The sequence below is a fragment of the Pongo pygmaeus genome, chromosome 22, assembly GCF_028885625.2.
Source record: "Pongo pygmaeus isolate AG05252 chromosome 22, NHGRI_mPonPyg2-v2.0_pri, whole genome shotgun sequence".
Taxonomy (NCBI): domain Eukaryota; kingdom Metazoa; phylum Chordata; class Mammalia; order Primates; family Hominidae; genus Pongo; species Pongo pygmaeus.
The window spans coordinates 6,834,370-6,856,729 of record NC_072395.2 but is presented as its reverse complement, the minus strand read 5'-3'; the positions used below and the strand labels follow the sequence as shown (position 1 = coordinate 6,856,729).

Here is a 22,360-nt window from a genome sequence, read left to right as displayed (position 1 = left end):
ACAGAGAGACTCAGAAAAAGAAAGAGAGAGATAGAAAGACAAAAACAGAGACAGACAGAGACAGACAGAGAGAAACAGAGACAGACAGAGATAGAGAGAAACAGACAGAAAGAGAGAGACAGAGAGAGAGAAACAGACAGGGAGGGAGACAGAGAGAGATAGACAGGCAGAGAAAGAAAGTTGGACAGAAGACAGACACAGTGAGACAGGCAGAGAGAGAGAGACAGAGATAGAGAGAAAGAAAGAGACAGAGAAAGAGACAGATAGAGAAAGACAAAGACAGACAGAGAGAGACAGAGAGAAACACAGAAATAGAGAAGGTCCTAGCCGAGTAGTGATATAGTGCCTTTTCTTTCATTTTCTCTTTCTTTTCTGGTTTTCTTTTCTTTTCTTTTCTTTTTTTGTTTTCTTCTCTTCTCTTTTCTTTTCTTTCTTTTCTTTTCTTTCTTTCTTTCTATTTATTTATTTAGAGACCAAATCTCACTCTGTCATCCAGGCTGTAGTGCAGTGGCGCCATCCCGGGTCACTGCAACCTCTGCCTGCCAGGTTCAAGTGATTATCCTGCCTCAACCTCCCGAGTAGCTGGGATTACAGGTGCCTGCCCCACCGCGCCCGACTCAGTTTCGTATTTTCAGTACAGAGGGTGTTTCACCATGTTGGCTAGGCTGGTCTTCAACTCCTGACCTCGTGACCCACCCAACTCGGCCTCCCAAAGTGCTGGGATGACAGACGTGAGCCACTACTTTCAGTGTACAGTGCCATTTATTAGAAATCACTCATGGGAACACGCACTTATAGGTCATGTGTAGATATTTTATTTATTTATTTATTTACTTATTTACTTATTTATTTTTTGCACGGGAAGGTGGGGGGACGGAGTTTCGCTCTTGCTGCCCAGGCTAGAGTGCAATGGCATAGGGGACGCAAAGAGTCAACCCATGGCAGAGAGGACACGTCATTCTGAGTGTAAGGGCCGCAGCGAAAGGTTGCAGGGCCGGCACTTTTAAAGGCTTAAATCCCTGCGGCTCAGACCTGTCGTCGCAGCACTTTGGGAGGACCAGGAGGGCAAATCACTTCAGGTCAGGAGTTCAATACCAATGCGGCCAACATGGAGAAACACCATCTCCACTAAAAATAGAAAAATTAGCCGTCTGTCATGGTGCGCGTCTGTAATCCCAGCTACCGAAGAAGAATCACTGGAACCCGGAAAGCAGAGGTTTCAGTGAGCCAAGAGAGCGCCACTGCACCGCAGCCTGGGTGACAGAGTGAGAGAGACTCAGTCCAAAAAAAAGAAACGAAGAAAAAAAGAAAGAACAGGCCCAAATACTACATTGTCGCTGAATGTTCCCCCAAAAGGCCGGAAACCCCCGACTCAGGTCAAGGAGGTGGTGTTTCGTTTCACTTCTCTCTCTCTCTCTTTCCTTCTCTCCCTCTCTCTCTCTTTCTCCTCTAACTTTCATTTCTTGTTCAAGCATACACGTGCAAGATTGTTACGTAGGTAAACTTCTGATATGAAGTTCAGTGTGCAGATGATTTCATCACCCAGACACTGAGCGCAGTACTCGACAGTTTTCATGTTTCATTTTGTTTTGGTTTCTCCTGAAGCTGTCTCTCTGTCCACCCGTCCTCCCTCAAGTAGGCTCCCGCGTCCCTCGTGTCCCTCGTTCTGCCCACGCAGAACTTTCATCTATAAGTTCCCACTTATGGATGAGAACACGCGGTATTTAACTGATTGTTGCTTTCATCTTCGGTGGTGGCGGTGAAAGAGGCATGACACTAAATCGACCCTTAGGACGTTCCCCTCTGTCCCCACCCCACACCCCCTCCCCCTACACACCCTCATTCCTGCACACACTCCTCAAAAGCAGGAAAGGAAGAAAGACAGAAATTAAAGTAAGAGGTCAGCCTCCAAGGTGGTGGAGGGAGGGGATCTCAAAGGGTGAGCAAGCGATGGGGGTCAGGGGATATCTTGGCTGAGCTTGCAACAATGGGAGAAAGAGTTTCCAGCCCCACCACATCCCGTAATCCTCAGCCGTAGCCAGCCTCTGGGTGGGGTTTTGCCTGTAAAACTTCTGAATGGAGAGAAACCCCAGGCAATGGAAGGCATCAGCTCCAAGTCCAGGAAGTCAATAGGGCTTTGTGCATTTGAATGGGGCTTTAGAAGGCGGTGCTGCGGCTTCCAAAGCATTGCACCTCGCCTTGCCTCACCTCGCCCAGAGTGAGACTCCATCTCAAAATCAATCAATCAATCAACCAATAATAAAAAAATCATCAATGAAAGAAAGAAAGAAAGAAAAGAAAGAAAGAAAGAAAGAAAGAAAGAAAGAAAGAAAGAAAGAAAAGAAAGAAAGAAAGAAAGAAAGAAAGAAAGAAAGAAAGAAAGAAAGAAAAAAGAAAGAAAGAATCAGTACAGTGGTCATGGTCGTGAATCATTCCCCGGAGTCCAGGCGCAGTGGCTCACACCTGTCACGCCAGCACTTTGAGGCACTGGGTCAGGAGGGTTGCAACAAAATGATGAGACCCTGTCTGTGGAAAAACATTGAAAAATGAAGGCCAGGCTCGGTGGCTCATGCCTGCCATCCCAGCACTTCGGGAGGCTGGGGAGGGCGGATCACCTGAGGTCGGGAGTTCAAGACCAGCCTGACCAACATGGAGAAGCCCCGTCTGCACTAAAAATACAAAATCAGCCAGACGTGGTGGCGCATGCCTGCAGTCCCAGCTGCTGGGGAGGCTGACGCAGGAGAATTGCTTGAACCCAGGAGGCAGAGGTTGTGGTGGGCCAAGATCAAGCCATTGCACTCCAGTCTGGGCAACCAGAGAGAAACTCTGTCTCGGGAAATAAAATAAATAAATAAATAAAAATTATCTAGGCACAGTGGCGCATGCCTGTGGTCCCAGGTACTCTACTCTGGAGGCTGAGGTGGAAGGATCACTTGAGTCCAGGAGCATCCATGCTGCAGTGAGTGAGTTATGATGGCACCACTGCCAGGGTGACAGAGTGAGACGCTGCCTCTAAATCAGTCAATGAATCAATCAGATCACTGGAAGGCGCTGTCTGTGTCTTACTTTCAAAGGGTGTCTCTTTAGGCCAAGCAGGCATGGTGCCTCATGCCAGTAATCCCGGCACTTTGGAAGGCTGAGGCAGGAGGAAAGAAGAAAGGGAGGAAGGGAGGAAAGAAGAAAGGCAGGAGGGCAGTCAGGCAGGAAAGGAAGGAAGGAAGGAAGGAAGAAAGAAAGAAAGAAAGAGAGGGAGAGAGGGAGGGAGGGAGGGAAGGAGAAGAAGAGAGAAGAAAAGAGAAGAAAAAGAAAAGAAAAGAAAACGGGGAGGGGCATATCTCCTTGACTGGTGACTGCCCAGGATACAGCTGACTGAAGCCTCGACCTGTGGGGCCTCAAGTGTTCTTCTCCTTACCTCAGCCTCCCGAGTAGCTGAGACTACATGCAGGTATTACCACGCAAAACTAATCTTATAATAATATTATAATTATTATTGAGACAGAGTCTCGCTCAGTCTCAATAATTGCCATGGCAGGATGTCAGCTCACTGCAACTTCGGCCTCCCTAATTCAAGCAACTCGCCTGCCTCAGTCTCCTGAGTAGTTGTGATTACAAGTCTATGCCACCAGAACTGGTAATTGTTCTATTTTTCATAGAGATGGGGTTTCACTATGTTGGCCAGCCTGGTCTTGAATTCCTGGCCTCAAGTGATCAACCCACCTTGGCCTCCCAAAGTGCTGGAATGACAGGCGTGAGCCACTGTGCCCAGCCCAGATGATCTTTTTTATAAATTGTAGAGAAGGAGTTTTGTCAACCGCCGGGTGGAGTGTGGGGTGGGTTTTACTCAGACTGCGTACTGTGAAAACAGTAAATTAGTGTGGTTTGTGAGCTAGATGTGGAAATTGTGTGTGTGTGTGAGAGAGAGAGAGAGACCAATCCCACCATGAGGACGCGGAAATGGTGTTTGATTTGGGTACCTGCCTATTCACCTGTCTGTGTGTAGATGACTGAAGACTCCACAAATGAAGGTCAGCAGTACCTATTGAGCTGTTTCTCCCTCTCATGCGTCTCATGTGTGTGGTGGAGAAAGGAAAGAAAAGAGGTTCTGATGGGAAGTTGTCTTCATGCCTGAGGAAGCTGAAGGCAGGCTGACAGGACGGAGGACATCCTATGTGACATTTCCATACCTGGACACCCTTTACAATGCTGGGGCTGCCAGTCCACCCTGTATGTCAACATATCCCCAAGAACAGCATGGTACGGGGTGGTCCAGTCTCATCCCATCCGGCCCACCCAGGGAATCTGGTGGAAGTCTTCACTGGAGGATTCGACACCATGGAATACTATGCAGTCATAAAAAATGATGAGTTAATGTCATTTGTAGAGACATGGATGAAACTGGAAACCATCATTCTCAGCAAACTATCGCAAGGACAAAAAACCAAACACCGCATGTTTTCACTCATAGGTGGGAATTGAACAATGAGAACACATGGACACAGGAAGGGGAACATCACACACCAGGGACTGTTGTGAGGTGGGGGAAGGGGGGAAGGACAGCATTAGGAGATATACGTAATTCTAAATGACGAGTTAATGGGTGCAGCACAACAACATGGCACACGTATACATATGTAAAAAACCTGTACGTTGTGCACATGTACCCTAAAACTTAAAGTATAATAATAATAAAATTTTAAAAAAAGAAAAAAGAAAGCGTCATCGCAGTTCCCTTGGGGTCACCAGGCAACGGCCCGCCAGGGGAGGGTGGTGGGACATGAACGGGGGCGGGGCATCAGCCTCAGAGCTCCCTGGAAGGTGGCAGGCAGCCGGTGGGGGACGCTGAGCCAGAGACGTCTGGCAGGATATAGATCTGGAAGGTGCATCAGTCCTCTCCCATACCTCTCCCACGGAAAATCCCACAGCGGCGGTGGGAGCCTTGGCTGGGGGAGAAGCAGGGACAAGGGGGAGAGGGAAGGAGGTCCCCGGGAGGATTTAGCACAGAAAACCCACCCAGGCAAGCTCCCTCCCTCCTATCGGTTCCAAGGTACACCCTGGGAGGCGGCAAGAGAAACGTTCACCCCATATTTTTGTCTTTCTCTTTTTTTTTTTTGTCTTTTCCATTTTACAAGAGATGCTCATTTCAACAACCAGGTGGTGGATGTGATGGGAGAAGTGTCAAGGCCAGGAGACCAACCTGATCAACTGAGCAACACAAGTAGGAGAGCCCAGCTGAAAAAAATGAAAAAAAAGGGGGAGGAGGGGGAAAGAAAAGAAAAGAAAAAAGAAAAACAATCACCAAGAAAGTTAAAATTCTGTAATGGTGTAGGCACAAAAAAGAGTGATTTCACGTCTTTTCCCACAACATGGATAGAGCTGGAAGCAAGTATGTACCCAGTGAACTGCCTTCTGCTTAAAAGTGGGAGGTAAACAGTGAGTACGCACAAGGTCATCAAGATGGAAATAAAAGACACTCCAAAAGGGAGGAGGAGAACAACAGGGGGATGAGGGATGAATAAATCGCCCGTCAGAGACAACGTTTGCCACGTGGGTATCGGATACACTGGAGGTCCACTTCTACATCCGGAGGCAGTAGTATGCTGATCTAACAAACAAGCAGGTACACCCCCTAAGTCTGTAAAATACCAAAACAACGACGACAGCATCAGCAGCAGCAGCAGCAACAACAACAACAGAACAGAAGCTGGAACACAAAACCACCACCACCACCACCACAATCACCAGTTGGGGGTTGGGGGAGGGTGGCCGCGCTCCAAGCCCTCAGGCTCAGTCCCCTCGGGTTTAAAAAAGAAAACGGCAGACTCATTCCTGCCTGTAGGCAGGAAAAATCCAATCAATGTTCTCCATTGCTAGAAAGGGAAGTAGAATAAGGAGAAGGGCTTATTGATCTTGTGATCGATCGTGGCCATACATGTAGGAAAAAATTAAATACAGACAGCAACACTTTCTACACTGTTCAAAAGCATCGTAGATCAGACGCACCACACTCCATGGGGCTTGTGCCACTAGAAAGAAAAGACAGGTCGGGCGCGGTGGCTCATTCCTGTCATCCCAGCACTTTGGGAGGCTGAGGCAGGTGGATCACGAGGTCAGGAGATCGAGACCATCCTGGCTAACACGGTGAAACCCCATCTCTACTAAAAATACAGAAAATTAGCTGGGCCTGGTGTGGGCGTCTGTAGTCCCAGCTACTCGGGAGGCTGAGGCAGGAGGATGGTATGAACCCGGGAAGCACAACTTGCAGTGAGCCGAGATAGAGCCACTACACTCTGGCCTGGGCTAAAGAGCGAGACTCCATCTCAAAAAAATATATATATATATCCAAGCATAGTGCTGCATGCCTGTAGTCCCAGCTACTCAGGAGGCTGTGGTAGAACAATCACTTCACCCAGCAGTTTGAGGCTGCAGTGAGCTATGATCATACCACTGCACTCTGGCCTGGGTGACAGAGAGAAACCCCTTCTCAAAACAAAGAACAACCAAAAACTTTCAAGAATACTCAGAGATAGTGTAGGTTTGGTTCCAGACAACCACAATAAGGCAAATGTTACAATCAAATTAGTCACATAAACATTTTGTTTCCCAGTACTTATAAAAGTTGTGCTTAAACTGTGTTGTAGTCTAATGAGTATTCAATAATTATTAATTAATTAATTAGTAATCACATTATGTCTAAAAATCCATGTACATACCTTAACTTAAAATATCTCATTGCTGAAAAATACTAATGAATATCTGAACCTTACCAAGTCATAATCTTTTTGCTGGTGAGTGAAGGGGCAGCCTGCTCCTCCACACTTGTGGGTATTTCTAGTCAAGTGGGACGAGAGACTGAGAAAATAATTAAGACACAGAGACAAAGTATAGAGAAGCACTAGTAAGCCCAGGGGACCAGCACTCAGCATACCAAGGACCTGCACAGGCACCGGCCTCTGAGTTCCCTCAGTTTTTATTGCTTATTATTTTCATTATTTGAGCGAAAAGGAATGTAGTAGGAGAGCAGGGTGATAATAAGGAGAAGTTTTTATTGCTTATTATTTTCATTATTTCAGCAAAAAGGAATGTAGTAGGAGAGCAGGGTGATAATAAGGAGAAGGTCAGCAAAAAACATGTGAGCAAAATAATCTATGTCAATTAAGTTCAAGGGAAGGTACTATGACTGGACGTGCACGTAAGCCAGATTTATGTTTCTCTCCACCCAAACATCTCAGTGGAGTAAAGAATAACAAAGCACATTACTGCAAACATGTCTGCCCTCCCATCATAGGGCGGATTTTCTCCTATCTCAGAATTGAATAAATGTACAATCGGGTTTTATACTGAGACATTCAGTTCCCAGGGGCAACCAGGAGACAGTGGCCTTCCTCTATCTCAACTGCAAGAGGCTTTCCTCTTTTACTAATCCACCTCAGCACAGACCCTTAACGGGTGTCGGGCTGCGGGACAGTCACGTCTTTCTCATCCCATGAGGTCATATTTCAGACTTTCACATGGGGAGAAACCTTGGACAATATCCCGCTTTCAAGGGCAGAGGTCCCTGCGGCTTTCTGCAGTGCATTTTGCCCCTCGCTTATTAAGATTAGAGAATGGCGATGACTTTTACCAAGTATACTGCTTGTAAACATTTTGTTAACAAGGCACGTCCTGCACAGCCCTAGATCCCTTAAACCTTGATTTCATACAACGCATGCTTTTGTGAGCTCCAGGTTGGGTCTGAGTGGCTGGGGCAAAGTGGCAGGGGCAAAGCGGCTGGGGCAAAGCTACAAATTAACAACATTTCACCAAAGCAATTGTTTAAAGTACAAGTCTTTTTCAAAATGGAGTCTCTTATGTCTTTTCTTTCTATATAGACACAGTAACAGTCTGATCTCTCTTTCTTTTCTCTACAGTGAGGGTCTTGCCTCTATGTTGATGGCTGCTGACTGATCAGTATGGGGGATGCTGAAGTTTGGGTACCTGTGTCAATTTCTTAAAACAATGAAGTTTGTTCCTTTCACAAAAGATTTCCCTATAGCATGTGATGCTGTTTGATAACATTTTTTCCACAGTAGAACTTCCTTCAAAATTGGAGTAAACCCTCTCAAACCCTGCTGCTGCTTTATCCACTAGGTTTATGGAATATTCTAAATCCTTTGTTATTATTTCAACAATGTTCATAGCATCTCCACCTGGAGTAGATTCCATCTCAAGAAAATATTTTCTTTGCTCATCCATAACAAGCAACTCGCCACTTGTTCAAGTTTCATTATGAGTTTACAGCAATTTAATCTCATCTTAAGGCCCTAATTCTAATTCTGATTGTCGTGCAATTTCTACCACATCTGTAGGGACTTCTTCCACTGACATCCTGAGCCCTCAAAGTCATCCATGAGGGCTGGAATCAACTTCTTCAAAACTCCTTTTAATGTTGATATTTCAACCTCCTCCCATCAAACACAAATGTCCTTAATGGCATTTGCTTTTAAGGACATTTGTGATTCACAGGAGGAGTTTGAAATATCATGAAGGGATTAATGGTGAAACCTTTCCAAAAGGTTTTCAATTCAGTTTATCCAGACTCATCAAAGAAATTACTATCTATGACAGCTATACCTTTACAAAATGCATTTATTATTTAATAAAAACACTTGAAAGTCAAAACCACTCTTTGATCCACAGGCTGAAGGATAGATATTGTATTAGCAGCCATGAACATAACATTAATTTCCAAGTACATCTCCATCTAAGCTTCTGGGTAGCTAGGAGAATTATTAATAAGCAGCAATCTTTTTTCCTTTTTTCTTTTCTTTCCTTTTTTTTCTCCTTTATATAGTTTCCCTATTGTTGCCCAGGATGGAGGGCAGTGGCGTGGTCTTGGCTCACTGCAACTTCCGCCTCCAGGGTCCAAGCCATTCTTCTGTGTCAGCCTCCCAAGTAGCTGAAATTACAAGTACCACCACCAGGCCCAGCTAATTTTTTTGTATTTTTATTAGACATGGGGTTTCATAAATTTCGCCAGGCTGGTCTCCAACTTCTGACCTCAGGCGATCCAACCACCTCGGCCTCCCAAAGTGCAGGGATTATAGGTGTTAGCCACTGCACCAGGCCAAGCAGCAATCCCTTTAAAGGACTCGTGTTTTTTTTTTTTTTTCTGAGCAGTAGGTCTCAATAGTGGGATTAAAATATTCAGTAAACCATACTGTTAACAGTTATGTTGTCACTCAGACTGTGATATTCCATTTCTAGAGCACAGAAAGAATAGATTTTGAATAATTCTTAAGAGCCCTGAGATTTTCAGAGTGGTCAATGAGCATTGGCTGTAACTTAAAGCCACCAACTGCAGTGGTCCTCAAAGACAGTCAGCCCATCCTTTGAAGTTTTGAAGCCATGTGTTGACGTCTCTCTAGCGATGAAAATTTTACATCTTCAGTAAGCTTAATCATTTCTAGCTTTTTACTTAAAGTGAGAGACGTGCAATTCTTCCTTCCATTTGAGCTCTTTGAGGCCACTGTGGTTACTAATTAACACCCCCAGTGGGTGTCATCCTCATCCCTCCTCAATCGAGTTCACCCACATCTCTGCGTGGGGAACGGGACTTTCTGCACCACACACGCCCTGCATGCCTGGGGCTCTCCCACAGGGGGCTTTCGTGAGCCAGGTAGCAAGGGCCGTCCCCCCGCTCCAGCCCAGCCAGGCTGTGCAGGCAGAAGGAATCTCTCAACCTGCCATTGCACGTGGGAATTTTTGTGTTCACTGCCCTGGCTCCTCTGGAAGTAGGACTGTCTCACCCTCAGACACCTCGGTGGCCTCCACACCCCAACAAATGCCAGGAGGACGAGGATCCCAGCACGGCAGCCTGCTGGGCGTGTGCTCAGTGGGACAGCTTGGGCCCCCTCAAGCTGAGTCACAGGGGCAAGGTGTGTTTGCACCACCCACGTCCCACCGGAGTCCGCGGTGGGTCTGGAGCCCCAGGTCGCCAGGGCGGGGTGGGAAACCAAAGATGGGGCACCTCCACCTCCGAAGCTAGCGACCCCGGACTCCTCCGCATCAAGCACAGATGCAAGCCATCCAGGCACCTCTCAACCGCTCCGGGAGCCGGGGCACTCTTCTACACTCACCTCCAGCTTGTTAGATAAGCTCCTGTCAACCCCAGAGTTTCAGCAAAAGGCACAACCTTTCCTAGGCCCGGCGCCACTGGGGAAGCTGAAGGAAGTGGAAGAGCCCATTCCGCTGGAACCACTCCTCAGCCAGGAAGAACACCGGGCTCTGCTGGAGAAGCTTTAGGAAGCGGGGTGGGGGCGGGGTGGGGGCAGGGCGGCCGCCTCTCTTTCGTGGTGAACCTCTGACTCGGTATGGAGAGGCGTGTCTTCCCTTCCAGCTGACCTGCCTAGGATCGCTGAGTTCCAGGTCCCATGAGAGACTCCACTAAGAGGAGGGCTGTCATTCTTTCTTGAGCATCCTGGGGATCCCAGGGCCCGTCCAGGTACCGGGAGATGGAGTGTCTACTGCTCATGCGCGGGTGAGCAGGCAGCAGCCTACGTTTTCTAACCAGCTCAGGCAGAGCTCTCATCCCTTCCCTCTTGTGCACCCGCCGCGTTCTTCAGTGGGGCGGGCGGAGACCTCCATCCCGGGAAACACTGGCCTGGGCAGGTGCCAAGCCTACTCTTCTTTCCGCGTCTCGCCACCTCTGTCTCCCTGCCACACCGTCACTCGCCTACCCTTGCCCAGCCAGCTTCCTCGGCTTCACCGTGGAGTGCCTGATAGCTAAATGCAGACCCGAGACCCCACGCAAACTGGGGTGCTGCCCTTTATACGCGGGAGGGAACTCAGGCAGATATGGGGAGAGGAACGGAGACAGAGAGGGAAGGAGCGATGGAGGGAGAAAAGAACGGATGGACCCAGGGACCTTGGAAGTTTTGGAAGGATAGGAGGGAGAGAGGGAAGGAGGGAGGGAGGGAGGAAGGGAGGAACTGAGGGAGGGACGGAGGGAAAGAGGGAGGGAGGGTGGGAGCAAGAAACAAAGGGGGGAAGGCAGAGAGAAAAGCGGTCTTCTTCCTCCAGGACCAGCAGGATCTTGCACTCCGGGAAGATGTTGGGTGCCCAGGGCAGGCTAAGTGCTCGGCCCACAGCCGCGTCGGCCTGCGGGGCTCTCACCGGCCCTCTGGATCGCCAGCCTGGGTTACTTCATCTGGGAGCGATTCAGACGAATTTCGTCTCCAAAGGAATAAGCGAATTACCCAGGGAGCAATGAGCCGAGATTCGGGTGATTGTCCATTTTTCATCCACATCGTTCACAGATGAGATAGCCCCACGTTGAGCCTGCAACGGAGTGCGAGGTGGATAGTCCCGCCCACACAGGAGTCACACTCAGGCCGACTGAAGCATGGCTTCGGGTTCCACGTTCCTTTGTCTTCTGCAAGGGGACCTTTTGCTCATGTGTCTCTAGCCCCCGAAAGCGTGACCATTTTGACTGTTTGTTTCCCGAGCTCTGTGGGGACACAGAAACCTCCAGAGAATAGTGGAAAAGCAGCATTGTGTTTTCGCTCTCCTTTCCAGTTTCCTCTTTGGAAACAGGTCATAGTGGAGACTCCCCATTTCTTACGAAACAGGAAACCATCGTCAGGCCGTGATGCACCGGGCGTTTCTTTTCTCTGTAGTTTCGCTCTCGTTTTCTACATGAAAATGAACGAGATTCGTAAGGAATCAGAAAAGAATTTGTGGTACACAAGTCTTGACTACTGTTGCATTCCATTTTGAAATCACTTTGAGCTAAAACAACAGTTTTCCGAGATTTAAAGAAAAATAGATTTTATAAAAGGGATTCTTTTATTCACTCAATACATAATTTAAGTTACTGAGAGTAACAAGTGATATTTTTTCCACTATAATTTGCTCTGATGAAAGAAATAATTCTTTTAACTCCTCACAAATGCTTCATTTTGAGGACTAAAGGAATTATCAGTAGGCATTCTTTCTTCTTGATCTCAGTTATTTGTCTCTAAAATATGTCAAGTTAGCTTTTAAAGATTCAGGGAGGGGCAGTTTCATGATTTTTTTCACTCAGAAAACTTTGAGGTGGCTCCTCTGGCTTCATCGCTTCACTGTGATCTTTTTCTTCCTCTTCTTTGCTATCTTCTTCCATTTTTTCATCCTCCTCACTGTCTAGAGGCTGAAGAATAAGCTGATTACCCACAAATACATAAGTGGTAATTCTCTGTTTAACTATTTCTTTTCCTTTTGGGTGGAGCCCTTTGAGGAATCCCCTTGGCCTGCATCTCATCATTTATGAAATTTCTAAGTGTGGGTCGAATGTAAATACAAGCCAAGTCCTATAGATTCCTGACAGTGATTCCTTACAGATTTGTAGTGGTGAGTGTTAGATTTAATTTTATATAAGGGTTAAATAATAGTTAAGCTTATGTAACCTGATCTGAATTTGCATTTCCTCTATGAAAACTTCATTTATCTAATAAGGAAATCAAATGATTGTAGACCTATTTACCTTACTTTTGTTGCAATCACTGTTGCTGTGTTGCTGTATATATATTCCGGGCAATATATGAGTGGAATAACAATACAAAATATTGAATAATTTAGATTTTAAAAGTCCCAAAAACTTCATGAAATTTTACAGCACTGCTACTTTTGCTTTTGAATCTCTTTCCAAAAGACATGAGTAAAATATTGACTTCTCTCACACAGATTTTAAGAGCAAAGCAAGTGAATTATTAAAATAGGAAGTATGTACTTAATGCAGCTTTTTATATGGACCCTTTACAATTTCAGTATTTTTAAAAATGAGGTTATCTTAACTCTCTAGAATTTTTTTTATTTTTATTATACTCTAAGTTTTAGCGTACATGTGCACAATGTGCAGGTTAGTTACATATGTATACATTTGTCATGCTGGTGTGCTGTAGTCATTAACTCGTCATTTACAAGTAGGTAAATCTTCTAAAGTTATCCCTCCACCCTCCGCCCACCCTACGACAGTCCCCAGAGTGTGATGTTCACCTTCCTGTGTCCCTGTGTTCTCATTGTTCAGTTCCCACTTATGAGTGAGAACATGTGGTGTTTGGATTTTTGTCCTTGCGATAGCTAACTGAGAATGATGATTTCCAATTTCATCCATGACCCTACAAAGGACATGAACTCATCATTTTTTATGACTGCATTGTATTCCATGGTGTATATGTGCCACATTTGCTTAATCCAGTATATGATTGTTGGACATTTGGGTTGGTTCCAAGTCTTTGCTATTGCGAATAGTGCCACAATAAACATACGTGTGCATGGGTCTTTATAGCAGCATGATTTATAGTCCTTTGGGTATATACCCAGTAATGGGATGGCTGGGTCAAATGGTATTTCTAGTTCTAGATCCCTGACGAATCGCCACACTGACTTCCACAATGGTTGAACTAGTTTACAGTCCCACCAACAGTGTGAAAGTGTTCCTATTTCTCCACATCCTCTCCAGCACCTGTTGTTTCCTGACTTTTTAATGATCGCCATTCTAACTGGTGTGAGATGGTATCTCATTGTGTTTTTGATTTGCATTTCTCTGATGGCCAGTGATGGTGAGCATTTTTTCTTGTGTTTTTTGGCTGCATGAATGTCTTCTTTTGAGAAGTATCTGTTCATGTCTTTCACCCACTTTTTGATGGGATTGTTTGTTTTTTTCTTGTAAATTTGTTTGAGTTCATTGTAGATTCTGGATATTAGCCCTTTGTCAGATGAGTAGGTTGCGAAAATTTTCTCCCATTTTGTAGGTTGCTTGCTCACTCTGATGGTAGTTTCTTTTTCTGTGAAGAAGCTCTTTAGTTTAATTAGATCCCATTTGTCAATTTTGGCTTTTGTTGCCATTGCTTTTGGTGTTTTAGACATGAAGTCCTTGCTCATGCCTGTGTCCTGAATGGTAATGCCTAGGTTTTCTTCTAGGGTTTTTATGGTTTTAGGTCTAAAGTTTAAGTCTTTAATCCATCTTGAATTATTTTTTTGTATAAGGTGTAATGAAGGGATCCAGATTCAGCTTTCTACATGTGGTTAGCCAGTTTTCTCAGAACCATTTATTAAATAGGGAATCCTTTCCCCATTGCTTGTTTTTCTCAGGTTTGTCAAAGATCAGATGGTTGTAGATATGCGGTGTTATTTCTGAGGTCTCTGTTCTGTTCCATTGATCTGCATCTCTGTTTTGGTACCAGTACCATGCTGTTTTGGTTACTGTAGGCTTGTAGTATGGTTTGAAGTCAGATAGCGTGATGCCTCCAGCTTTGTTCTTTTGGCTTAGGATTGACTTGGCGATGTGGGCTCTTTTTTGGTTCCATATGAACTGTAAACTAGATTTTCCAATTCCGTGAAGAAAGTCATTGTTAGCTTGATGGTGATGGCATTGAATCTATAAATTACCTTGGGCAGTATGGCAATTTTCACGATACTTATTCTTCCTAACCATGAGCTTGGAATGTTCTTCCATTTGTTTGTATCCTCTTTTATTTCATTGAGCTGTGGTTTATAGTTCTCCTTGAAGAGGTCCATCACATCCCTTGTAAGTTGGATTCCTAGGTATTTTATTCTCTTTGAAGCAATTGTGAATGGGAGTTCACTCATGATTTGGCTCTCTGTTTGTCTTTTATTGGTGTATAAGAATGCTTGTGATTTTTGTACATTGATTTTGTATCCTGAGACTTTGCTGAAGTTGCTTAACAGCTTAAGGAGATTTTGGAATGAGAAAGTGGGGTTTTCTAGATATACAATCGTGTCATCTGCAAACAGGGACAGTTTGACTTCCTCTTTTCCTAATTGAATACCCTTTATTTCCTTCTCCTGCCTCATTGCCCTGGCCAGAACTTCCAACACTATGTTGAATAGGAGTGGTGAGAGAGGGCATCCCTGTCTTCTGTTAGTTTTCAAAGGGAATGCTTCCAGTTTTTGCCCATTCAGTATGATATTGGCTGTGGGTTTGTCATTGATAGCTCTTATTATTTTGAGATATACCCCATCAATACCTAATTTATTGAGAGTTTTTATCATGGAGGGTTGTTGAATTTTGTCAAAGGCCTTTTCTGCATCTATTGAGATAATCATGTGGTTTTTGTCTTTCGTTGTGTTTATAAGCTGGATTACATTTATTCATTTGTGTATATTGAACCAGGCTTGCATCCCAGGGATGAAGCCAACTTGATCATGGTGGATAAGCTTTTTGATGTGCTGCTATATTTGGTTTGCCAGTATTATATTGAGGAGTTTTGCATAAATATTCATCAAGGATATTGGTCTAAAATTCTCTTTTTTGGTTGTGTCTCTGCCCAGCTTTGGTATCACGATGATGCAGGCCTCATAAAATGAGTTTGGTAGGATTCCCTCTTTTTCTATTGATTGGAATAGTTTCAGAAGGAATGGTACCAGTTCCTCCTTGTACCTCTGGTAGAATTCGGCTGTGAATCCATCTGGTCCTGGACTCTTTCTGGTTGGTAAGCTATTGATTTTTCCTCAATTTCAGAGCCTATTATTGGTCTATTCAGAGATTCAACTTCTTCCTGGTTTAGTCTTGGGAGGGTGTATGTGTCGAGGAATTTATCCATTTCTAATAGATTTTCTAGTTTATTTGCATAGAGGTGTTTGTAGTATTCTCTGATGGTAGTTTGTATTTCTGTGGGATCGGAGATGATAACCCCTTTATCATTTTTTATTACGCCTTTTTGATTCTTCTCTATTTTCTTCTTTATTAGTCTTGCTAGCGGTCTATCAATTTTATTGATGTTTTCAAAAAACCAGCTCCTGGATTCATTGATTTTTTGAAGGATTTTTGTTTCTCTATTTCCTTCAGTTCTGCTCTGATTTTACTTATTTCTTGCCTTCCGCTAGCTTTTGAATGTGTTTGCTCTTGCTTTTCTAGTTCTTTTAATCTTGATGTTAGGGTGTCAATTTTGGATCTTTTCTGCTTTCTCCTGTGGGCATTTAGTGCTATAAATTTCCCTATACACTGCTTTGAATGTGTCCCAGAGATTCTGGTATGTTGTGTCTTTGTTTTCGTTGGTTTCAAAGAACATCTTCATTTCTGCCTTCATTTCATTATGTACCCAGTAGTCATTCAGGAGCAGGTTGTTCAGTTTCCATGTAGTTGAGTGGTTTTGAGTGAGTTTCTTAATCCTGAGTTCTAGTTTAATTGCACTGTGGTCTGAGAGACCGGTTGTTATGATTTCTCTTTTTTACATTTGCTGAGGAGAGCTTTACTTCCAACTATGTGGTCAATTTTAGAATATGTGTGGTGTGGTGCTGAAAATAATGTATATTCTGTTGATTTGGGGTGGAGAGTTCTGTAGATGTCTATTAGGTCCGCTTGGTGCAGAGCTGAGTTCAATTCCTAGGTATCCTTGTCGACTTTCTGTCTCATTGATCTGTCTAATGTTGACAGTGGAGTGTTAAAGTCTCCCATTATTATTGTGTGGGAGTCTAAGTCTCTTTGTAAGTAAATCAGGACTTGCTTTATGAATCTGAGTGCTCCTGTATTGGGTGCATATATATTTAGGATAGTTAGCTCTTCTTTTTTAATTGATCCCTTTACCATTATGTAATGAGCTTCTTTGTCTCTTTTGATCTTTGTTGTTTTAAAGTCTGTTTTATCAGAGAGTAGGATTGCAACCCCTGCCTTTTCTTGTTTTCCATCTGCTTGGTAGATCTTCCTCCATCCTTTTATTTTGAGCTTATGTGTGTCTCTGCACGTGACATAGGTTTCCTGAATACAACACCCTGATGGGTCATCACTCTTTATCCAATTTGCCAGTCTCTGTCTTTTAATTGGAGCATTTAGTCCATTTACATTGAAAGTTATATGGTTATCTGTGAATTTGTTCTTGTCATTATGATGTTAGCTGGTTATTTTGCTCGTTAGTTGATGCAGTTTCTTCCTAGCCTCGATGGTCTTTACAATTTGGCATGATTTTGCAGTTGCTGGTACTGGTTGTTCCTTTCCATGTTTAGTGCTTCGTTCAGGAGCTCTTTTAGGGCAGGTCTGGTGGTGACAAAAATCCCTCAGCATTTACTTCTCTGTAATGTATTTTATTTCTCCTTCACTTACGAAGCTTAGTTTGCCTGGATATGACATTCTGGGTTGAAAATTCTTTTCTTTAAGAATGAGGAATATTGGCCCCCACTCTCTTCTGGCTTGTGGAGTTTATGCTGACAGATCTGCTGTTAGTCTGATGGACTTCCCTTTGTGCATAACCCGACCTTTCTCTCTGGCTGCCCTTAACATTTTTTCCTTCATTTCATCTTTGGTGCATCTGAAAATTATGTGTCTTGGAGTTGCTCTTCTCGAGGAGTATCTTTGCAGTGTTATCTGTATTTCCTGAATCTGAATGTTGGCCTGCCTTGATAGATTGGGGAAGTTCTCTTGGAAAATATCCTGCAGAGTGTTTTCCAACTTGGTTCCATTCTCCCCGTCACTTTCAGGTACACCAATCAGATGTAGATTTGGTCTTTCCACATAGTCCCATATTTCTTGGAGGGTTTGTTTGTTTCTTTTTATTATTTTTTCTCTAAACTTCCATTCTCGCTTCATTTCATTCATTTCATCTTCCATCACTGATACCCTTTCTTCCAGTTGATTGCATCGGCTCCTGGGACTTCTGCATTCTTCACCTAGTTCTTGAGCCTTGAATTTCAGCTCCATCAGCTCCTTTAAGCACTTCTCTGTATTGTTTATTCTAGTTATACATTCGTCTAAATTTTTTTCAAAGTTTTTTAACTTATTTGCCTTTGGTTTGAATTTCGTCCTGTAGCTCGGAGTAGTTTGATCATATGAAGACTTCTTCTCTCAACTCATCAAAATCATTCTCTGTCCAGATTTTTTCCATTACTGGTGAGGAACTGTGTTCCTCTGGAGGAGGAGAGGCACTCTGCTTTTTAGAATTTTCAGTTTTTCTGCTCTGTTTTTTCCCCATCTTTTTGGTTTTATCTACTTTTGGTCTTTGATGATGGTGATGTACAGATGGGTTTTTGGTGTGGATGTCCTTTATGTTTGTTAGTTTTCCTTCTGTCAGACGGGACCCTCAGCTGCAGGTCTGTTGGAGTTTGCTAGAGGTCCACTCCAGACTCTGTTTGCCTTTATAACAGCAACAGTGGCTGCAGAACAGCGGATTTTCATGAACCGCGAATGCTGCTGTCTGATCGTTCCTCTGGAAGTTTTGCCTCAGAGGAGTAGCCGGCCGTGTGAGGTGTCAGTCTGCACCTACTGTGGGGTGCCTCACACTTAGGCTGCTTGGAGGTCAGGGATCAGAGACCCACTTAAGGAGGCAGTCTGCCTGTTCTCAGATCTCCATCTGCATGCTGGGAGAACCATTGCTCTCTTCAAAGCTGTCAGACAGGGATATTTAAGTCTGCAGAGGTTACTGCTGTCTTTTTGTTTGTCTGTGCCCTGCCCCCAGAGGTGGAGCCTACAGAGGCAGGCAGACCTCCTTGAGCTGTTGTTGTCTCAACCCAGTTCGAGTTTCCCGTCTGCTTTGTTTATCTAAGCGAACCTGAGCAATGGCGGCACCCCTCCCCCAGCCTCACTGCTGCCTTGCAGTTTGATCTCAGACTGCTGTGCTAGAAATCAGCGAGACTCCATGGGTGTAGGACCCTCTGAGCCAGGTGCAGGATATAATCTCCTGGTGAGCCGTTTTTTAAGCCTGTCAGAAAAGTGCAGTATTAGGGTGGGAGTGAACCGATTTTCCAGGTGCTGTCTGTCACTCCTTCCTTTGACTAGGAAAGGGAACTCCCTGACCCCTTGCACTTCCCATATGAGGCAATGCCTAGCCCTGCTTCGGCTCACACACGGTGCACTCTACCCACTGTCCTGTGCCCACTGTCTGGCACTCCCTAGTGAGATGAAACCGGTACCTCAGATGGAAATTCGGAAATCACCCATCTTCTGTGTCACTCACACTGGGAGCTGTAGACCTCAGCTGTACCTATTCCTCCATGTTGGCTGCCCCCACTCTCTAGAATTTTAAATTATATTTAGAAATGTTTTTTCTATAGTTCACTGTATAAAGTATTTGTTTTTTTTAGAAAAGCAAAATCATCGTTATGTGTGACTCTTGATAGGCCACAGAACGAGTGAATGAGCATGAGTGAGGCCACTTTCTTAGATGTCTGTAAGTAGAAGGGCCATGGTAGACCTGGTCAGCAGATGCACTTTAGCAGATGGAACTTCTAGTTTCCCTGAATATTCATCCTTGACAAGGTAGGGCTGAGCCTACATTTGCTTTGGATCTTTCTAGTACAAGAAATATTCACAGAAATTGTATGTAGATAGCTTTTTTTTTTTTTTGGAAAATCCTGTTCAGAATCATAATGTAATCTTTGGGACTCATGCCATGCTCATTTGACTTCTTCCCATATTTTTTATGTTTCTTTTGGTAAAATTATAATGGTTTTCATTTTTTACTTAATATCACACAATTAAACTGTCCATATTTGAGCTTTCTTGTAGCTTATCAGTGATAAAAAACAGGTAGTAACTGCCGTTGTTTGTTTGTTTGTTTTCCTAATAAGGCCTGAAAACAGCCATTCCTTATTAAGAAAGTGTGCAATGTAATATATTTGCTAGAGTTACATGGATTATATATTTCTTAAAGGGAATAATTTGAGAGTATCATGGATTACCACCAGGATTATTATTACAGTAGTTGCTCAGATCAGTTTAAGGAAGCCCAATCAATGTATAGTGAAAGGATTATTATCTGTCTGCTAAGATTCAGATACAGTTTCAAAAATCTCAGCCCCAGTAATTCCACAACATCTGAAAACAAGTGTTTGTGATCATGTGTAAACATGAAATTGTTCCAAGTAACTGAGGATATTTTAGTTATGTGAAAGACAGTATCAATGGAAGGTTATTTGTTTTATACCAGTGGCTAGGATGGTGGAACTGGGGTTATTTCTACAGTTATTCTTAGATGATTAGTAAACGGTTAAGAAATGTCCCATATCATTTGTATCTAGGAAAGAAAAAAATCAGTATCATACTGTTGTCATCTGTCAGAAATGTTCACTTTATTCTGAATTAAATGTGGCTTTTGAAGTTACCTTGAATTCCTGGTGACCACACGTATTTATCTGGAAAACCTGGGGAAAGTTGTCTGTCCCATCTACCCTGCTTTTTTTTTTTTTTTTTCTCTGTTGGAACTGCTGTTTAGATGATGCTTTTACTATGTAGGAGAGAGTTTTTGTTAAGAATATATTTGAAGATAGGCTTTTCCGTATTGTCTTTCATTCTTTGACTTTGGCAAAGTGTACAGTAGATTTTCGTGATCATTGCATACTTCTTGTAACTGAAATGTATTTTTATATTTTTAAATGCATTCATTTTGCACTTGTGACTTTATTGTTGACTTTAAGAGGTAGAAATAAGAAATGAAAATTTAAAAAAACGAAAATAAATGAGATCCACACACCTGCCTGTGTGAGACTATCACGGCAACAGCGACACCCACAAGCATTGCTGCCTTCATGGAGTGGGCATGGAAAACTCAAGATATCATGGAGGTTCAGTTCTACACGCCACGCTTCCAAGGTGGTTTCTCCCTGAAATCGTGTGTGAGCCCAGAGAGAAACTTCCAGTTTCTGTAGAATTCTGGAGAACTCAGAGAGCCAGCCCCGGAAGCCCCCCTTTCCCGGCTGATCTGGCCCCACCTTCACCTACCACACAAGGCCCTGGTCTGTGGTTTCTGGCTTCAGAGGGAGGATTACCCATGGCCCTTAGGTGCTCATGCATATTCGTGAAGGGGTGAAGCTGGTGGGTCTTTATAAGGGCCACTGGCGGGATTGGACTCCTGACTGGCCTGTGTGCAGCACAAAGGCCAACAGAGGCACGTGGGAGCCACCAGCCACTCTCTGCCCATGTCTGTCCATGACATTCTGGCCAGGTGCCCTCGCGATAGCTCTCCCAACACCTTCTGACAGCCCCTTCCCTCCGGAAGCCTGAGGACGAGGACAGCAAAGGAGACTCGTTTGTAACCTGAACAAAATAGATGCCCTGCCAGCATGCTTTGAGCAGAACCCTTACCCGAACTGGCCAGAGAGACCTGCCTTTTAGAGTCCAGGATTCAGTTTTCGTGTCAGAATCGAAAGTTCAGGCATCCAGGCCAGGGTGGCAGGGAACCCGTGCATGCAGGCAGCCTGTGCAACATGGCCCACCAAGGTGCCACCCTCCCTCCTTTGTCACATTCATCCCCACCAGGGCGTAGGGAACAGGGGGCTTTCTTGAGTCAGACAGCAAGGCTCGCCCCTCTGCTGCAGCCCAGTGAGGCTTCACATGCAGAAGGAATCTCCCAACCTGCCGTGGCACACGGAGATTTTGGGTTTGCTGCCCTGCCTTCTTCAGAAGTGGCGCTGTCCCACCCTCAGACACCTGGAAGACCTCCGCACCCAAACTGATGGCAGGGGGACCAGGATCCGCACTACTGTGTCTTTCTGGGTGTGTGCTCAATGGGACAGCTTGGGCTGCTCACGTTGAGTCAAACAGATGGCAGGGGTACCAGGACCCACAGCAAGGCGGCCTTCTGGGTGCCTGCTCAGTGGGACAACTTGAGCCACTCAGGCTGAGTCACAGGAGCAAGGTGTGCTTGTACCGCACACGTCCCAAGTGAGTCCATATTGGGGCTGGGGCCAGGGTCTCCAGGTCGCCAGGGCACTTGGGGACACGAAGCCGAGGCACATCTACCTCCACAGCTGACGCCCGTGGAGACCTCTGCATGTCAGAAGCAGATGTAAGCCATCCAGGCACCCTCCCAACCACTACAGGAGCTGAAGCATTCATCTGCACTCACATCCACCCTGTTATATGAGCTCCTGTCGACCCCAGAATTTCAGCAAAAGGCACATCCTTTCCTAGCAACAGAGCCATTGGGGGAGTTGAAGGACGTGGAAGATCCCACTTTTCTGTAACCACTCGTCAGCCAGGAAGAACACTGGGCTCAGCTGGAGGAGCTTTAGGATGCGGGGTTGGGACAGGATGGGGGCAGGGGGCTGGCCCTTCTTTTGCAGTGAATCTCTGGCTCGGTATGGAGACCTGTGTCTTCCCTTCCAGCTGACTTGTCTAGGATCCCTGAGTCCAGGTCCAGCGAGAGACTCCACAGAAAGGAGGGCTGTCATTCTTTCCTGAGCATCTCAGGGATTTCAGAGCCAGCACAGGTACTCAGAGATGGGCCGTCTACTGTGCATGCGTGGGTCCGCAGGCAGCCAGCTAGGGTTTGGGACCAGCCCAGGCAGGGCTCTCCTCCCTTCCCCAGCCCCCCCACACCGTATACTCCCCCCGCCCTCGCGTTCTTCAGTTGTGTAGGCGGAGATCTCCACCCTGGGAAACACCGGCCGGGGC

The 22,360-nt window shown here is 45.0% G+C and overlaps 1 pseudogene; it reads left to right on the top strand.

Annotated features, from left to right (window-relative positions):
* The window catches only part of LOC134738988 (double homeobox protein 4C-like), a 191,776-nt pseudogene extending 170,356 nt beyond the window's left edge, over nt 1–21,420 (top strand).
* Nucleotides 21,421–22,360: the final 940 nt, after the last annotated feature.